We start from the raw sequence: 6,000 nt of genomic DNA, 5'->3' as shown, positions 1-6,000 counted from the left end.
GCGGGTTCTCCATTCTAGTAAAATAAACATACTCGCCCATGAGCGTAATTTGATTTAGCGTTGTGTCATTGGATTATGGCTTGAAAATGCTGGAAAAAATAATGTTCCAGGATTTCATCATGATAAAGGGTTAGGGACGAATGTAAGATACCTCCTTTCCAGTGGTATTCTGATACAAAATACTCTGAGACTACAACACGTTTCTTGGTTGGCACACCATAGCCTTTCACACGTTTCACTAAAACTGTACACGCCTCATGTCTGCATCCACATTAAGCTGACAAACGGACATACAGACCAAGGCAGCGTTAGATCCAGTTCACTCACTCACGTGATAATTACGCAAAAACATTTAAACAGAACAACAAATAACCACACAACAGTTTTACGTTCACCAGGAGTTTATTACAACATTTCACTGATACGTTTTTTACATCAGGCGCGATACACAGGGGTAGACGAAGGCTGCTCAGTGATACACCAGTAGCGAGTGAGGGGCTGCAGATCTTCTACCTGTGGAGAGATGGGAAAGTATTAATAACGTTGACTGTGATACAACTGGACAGATAGCATGTTTACAGACACCGACAGCTTTCTCAAAAGTCTGATTATTACTACAGTATAAAATTGTATACGGCTTGTACCTCTGAAGTGACCTCCAGAAAGTTAAGATGGCATTCCGAACTGACCTTGAACGTAGACTTAACATGTGGAGTTGGGGCAGGGATTGTAAATGGAATGCATCGGGTTTCATCACCACCAGCATCCTCATCACCATCACCATCATAATCCTCATCACCATCCTCATCCTCATCGCGAGCAGAACCAGGATCAGTTGTATAGCACATGAAGAACTTGCATCACCTCTCTCAGTAATCACCATTTATTGCTTAGCTGATAGCACACCCATGTTTATAGTAATTCTATTTGTTTGTTTATTTATTTAGTGATGAAATACTATATTTTTGGAAATCGGTACTTCGCTTTATCTCTCTCTTTTCCCAGCCTGTCTTCCTACGGGCTTTACCCCAGCATAAACACCCTATATTTAATTTGACTAAGCAGCATACTTCCTTCTGACTCGACTTATTAGAATTGAATCAGCGTCATCATCAATGTTATCAACGTAACGCAGCGTTTCACACAAGAAAAATGTACAATCCAATATTGATGCACTTATTGACGTATTAATGACGTGGTACATAAATATGCATATGATAACTGAAAGTAAATAGTGACTTAATATATGATGATAAAACTGGTCTCAAGTTTAGCGACCAACTTAGTGGCGATTCGAGTGGAAGAGGGGAGTTATAAAACTGGGATCCTGAGTGAGAAAACCCATTTATAGATTGCTGGCCGGAATAATCTCCCCACTTCACGGCGCTACGTCCGCGTGTGTCGTTGCTCGTGCAGTCAACCAATGGTTTCCCTGTTCCAGGCTCCAGATTAGTTACAGGCTGCTGTGATATAACTTGAATATTACTGAAGAACATTCACTCACTCACACACTTATTCATGTTCAAAGAGAGGCTACAGTATCGGCCTGTATCTTGGTGTCCATTGTCGTGATGTGGCCGGAATATTTCTAAAAGCCTGGGGAGATCACTCACTCATCTCAGCATCAATAGAAAATGTCAACCTCAATATGCCCATCCTCATCAATACAGAATCTTTCGTGGGCATTGACCAAGCCATAATCGTTGACCTAAAGATATACCTGTAACTCTTATTAATGTTTATTCAATTCCTCCATTTTAAGAGGCCATATCAAGCAAGTCATATCTTTTAGTAGATAATAAGAAAGTTTGAACATTCTACCCAAAGTTGAATTTGAAATGTAAAAGCCCCTAAAAATGAAGGGTAAAAAAACCTGACCACACACACACACACACACGCACACGCACACGCACACGCACACGCACACACACACACAATATCAAATAGGCCACCCCCAACTCCTACCCTTGCACTGCATTTTGGTTGTGCAAGGGACCAATTATCTGCTGTCTGTTATGAGTCCGCTTAGGTACTAAAATCGGGAGTTACAATTCAAAACAAAAGACAACACGAAGGAGCTAGAAAATCTGGAAATCTTTAGTTATATAGGGATTGGTAATCGAATTATTCAAGTTAAACAAATGTTGAAACCTTGTCTGAAAGAGCCAAAATGAGTTAATAAAAATATACGCATTTTAACGTATGATACAAATTAAGTACAAAATCCAAAAGCACAAAATGTCCGGAGGGTCCGAAAAGTATAAAAACGTCCGAAAAGTCCAAAATATGCTCAAAACAACATATATGTCGTATTTATCACTCAAGATAATTAATTATGATATGATACAATTCCAAGATGTCACTCTAAGCGTCCATCTTGACACGGAACACACTCCTCAAGAATCCAGACACACGTGACAGGAAGACTCGAACTGGGGACTGGGTCGGGGTGTCGTCATCATCGAGGTCGATATCGATGAAGTGAGGGGCATCACGGAGGACGGGGGTAGGGAGAGGGGCAGGGAGAGAGGTGGGAGAGACGGGCAGCTCAGACAAGGGGTCAAGGATTGTCATGTATCTCCCAGGACGATGCTAACAGGGAGGGAGAGAAGGACATGTAGAGAGTGACAGAACAGGGAAGTAGAGAAAGAGGAGGGTGGATGTTGGAAATGAAATGATTAAGAGATACTCATGAGTTTAGAAGAACTGTACTGATTAAGAATGTGATTATTACTGCACATATACAGTGTTCGAAATTGGCACTTGTTCTATTACACCTTGCCAAACTGCCCAACAGTTAAGGTACCATAAGGACTAGTGGAAATTTGCCCTTGTTAAGGATGTTATCACTATAAGGACTAGACTAAAATCGTTAGTTCTATCGCTGATATATATTAGTTTGTAAGTTAAAAGTATGTGTATTAGTTATAGATTATTTGGTTAAGTCCATACACTCATGAAATACAAGACACATTATTTCAGTTTTACAATAACTCTAATAAATTATTGATTCCTAAGACACCCACTTGGCGAGGAGGGGCCCAGATGTCAAAGTTCAAGGGGAACCTGATCACGAGGTCAAGTGCTGTCGAGTAAGAAGGAATCAGAGTCTTAAATAAGGATAAACAAGACAGGATCAAATGAACAGTATATAAACCAGTTTCAAAAACGTTTACAGTTGTTCTGTTGACTCATTGTCATAGGGGTCAATTAATATATTACACACTGAAAAGTGAAGGGCGATTATCACATCATTGGATGAAGTCTTAAAATCCCACAGAAGTAGCATTGCTCATCATCTATACATCTTAATGTAATGTTTTCAAAAGCAGGATGAACAGATTGTGGTTGATACAAGTTACACTGTCAAAATGAGGCAGAATAACTTGAAGTGGCACAAACCGTTGGTAAATATATAATATACAATCATTGTATTATTAAGTAAACTGCTTAGGGATATAAAGAGTTACAAGGGAAGTGCATCCGAAATGTTGGGCTAAGAGAAGAAATATATAGTGTATTGGTGTAGACTTGACATGAAGTACTAGCATGTGTTCATAAAACAGTGATACAAATGTAAATGAAAAGTGAAGGGCGATTATCACATCATTGGATGAAGTCTTAAAATCCCACAGAAGTAGCATTCCTCATCATCAATACATCTTAATGTAATGTTTTCAAAAGCAGATTGTACAGATTGTGGTAGATACAAGTTACACTGTCAAGATGGGGCAGAATCACATAACGTTACACAAACCGTTGGTAAATAAATAATAATACAATCATTGTATTATTAGGTAAACTGCTTAGGGATATTAAGACAGGCTTGACATAAAGTACTAGCTTGTGTTCATAAAACAGTGATACAAATGTTATTATCTTTCTTCAAAACGATTTGTTAAGATAAATAGACCAAGTGAACAGAAATACATGTACCCCATGTTACAGTATACAACAGACCAGCAGAAAGTTCCAGCATTTAATAGTAATAAATAACCTAAATGTTGTTTGTGTAGGATACAATTCTTTGAAATTTAAAGAGTATACATTTCAAGTGGCAATAATGTGTACTTTTTCAGAATAAGACTTGGAGAAACATATGAAAATTAGTGATTTTGTTCTAGATATTCATTCTACCTGGGTCACAGCCAGAGTCTGTTCAGCACGTTAAACCTAGGCAGCGAAGCACTCGTAAAAGTATCATGCCGATGATCACTATTCGTATAATGCCTACTTCCGTACCAATTATTGGAAAAGCTCCTGATCTATTTATACATTGTTGTTACTTCCTTACTAATAGAATTTATTATTATAGAAAGCCATGCATATAATGTACATCTTACTTCTAAGATATTACCAATTATTATTAGAACTAAGAATACAAATGTTTCACACCTCTGTTGATAACACTGAAGGTAACTCAAAATAGAATGGAAACGGAATTGGTGTGGGAGTGGATGGAACCCCAAGTCAGTTTATATTGGTTCAAAACATTTGAATATAATAATATTTGTTACTGGAAGCATCTAAAACCATCATGATTTTATCTAAACTACGTGGATATTGGCTAACACGTGAATTGAATAACAACTGGAATTTGATTGTCGTGTGTACATTCAAATGTAAAATATATCGGCGGACTACTAATAGCTGGCCTCTTTGCTGCTGGCTACTAATATACACAAACTACGGTTTACAGTCAGTAGTATTAAAAAAGGTCCTAGCAGGCTAAAGTAACTGTTATAAGACCATGAGACAAATAACCTCCATTTTGGACAAATGACAACCGCTCCGAGACAATCAGTGCCGAATATTTAAAAGGAAAGATAAATGTAATAAAACACGAGTGCGTTGTTTATTAACAGATTGAGGAACAGGTTAAAAAGTCGATCTGAATTTTCGTGAAAAAGTTCTAAACACAAAATGATCATCTTTGTTGCCAGTATGTTCTGGAAGTTTCTTCTTTTCCCTACTTCAGTCTGAACATAGATCTAGTACACATTACTACACAAGTCATAAAAGAAAGAAATATAGCCAAACTAACACATTCAGTAATAAAGAAATACCTTGGGTGTAGGAGCTCATGATTTTCACAGACGGAGAAGATCAAAATACCAGGCAAATAACACCAGAAAAATGGCAATGTGATAGCAATAATGATAACACAGCAATGGCGGTATCAGTGTGAAATTGTCGTCATAGCGACGTCATAAATCTCGCGAGACTGCCATTCTATCACGTGACGCTACAGTTTGACTGGTTTTCTTCCTGCTCTACGCAAGTCAGGATCCCAGTCATGTTTCCAGTTGTCGGCTGGATGAAAACGAGTGAGTTGTATGCAGAATGTATGCATATCAGAAAAACAAAAGTGACGACGCAGAGCATCAAATTGTAGCTACAAGTAGGCTTCAGTATAAGTATGATGTAAGAAATGTTTGAAACACGCTCTTCAGTAAGTTAACACTTATATATAAGAGAAGGAGACGGTGAACTGGTTAAAATGACAGTAGTGGGTACCTTCCCAAGTAATTTCGAGTGCGCCCCATATGCTGCATTGATAAGGTAAACGAAACAAGCACGTGCCGAACTGATGCCTTTTTCTGTTATTATATTCTGTAGGCAATGCAAAGAAATTGGACTTTGTTCAAGCCAGGGTTCTTTTCCGGAACATAACTCATAAACTGTTTGTAAGAGGTGGCAGTTTCGTAAAAGTTTGTGCAGTCACCAGACAACAGCTGAACCTGTGCATTTGATTCACAGTATGTTAATTACTTCCGTTGTTGCGCTTCCCTGGCTTCCCACCTGAGGGGAGGGTTTACATCCTGTACCAAACTGACAAACCTTTCGGTATTTCTCTAAGAAATGTTAATCCAATTATTTTATACATTACCATTGTGAGAACAGGGTTTTGTATCACATATGTATAATCATATGTGTAAATATGGACTACATAAATAATTATGAAAACATGTTTTTAAACATTCCTCACTGTAAATTATT

At 38.0% G+C, this 6,000-nt stretch overlaps 1 long non-coding RNA gene across 1 annotated transcript; it reads right to left on the bottom strand.

Moving 5' to 3' along the window:
- Nucleotides 1–383: 383 nt before the first annotated feature.
- On the bottom strand, nt 384–5,999 carry LOC124142111. Its single transcript, XR_006862152.2, has 2 exons — nt 5,067–5,999; nt 384–513 (listed from the first exon to the last, which is right to left on the bottom strand). It is a non-coding gene; the product is annotated as an uncharacterized LOC124142111 (long non-coding RNA).
- Nucleotide 6,000: the final 1 nt, after the last annotated feature.

This window comes from Haliotis rufescens, unplaced genomic scaffold, assembly GCF_023055435.1.
Source record: "Haliotis rufescens isolate VD_foot unplaced genomic scaffold, xgHalRufe1.0.p SCAF_15, whole genome shotgun sequence".
NCBI classification, from domain to species: Eukaryota; Metazoa; Mollusca; class Gastropoda; order Lepetellida; family Haliotidae; genus Haliotis; species Haliotis rufescens.
The sequence above is the reverse complement of the archived record's forward strand: the minus strand, read 5'-3'. Positions and strand labels throughout refer to the sequence as shown.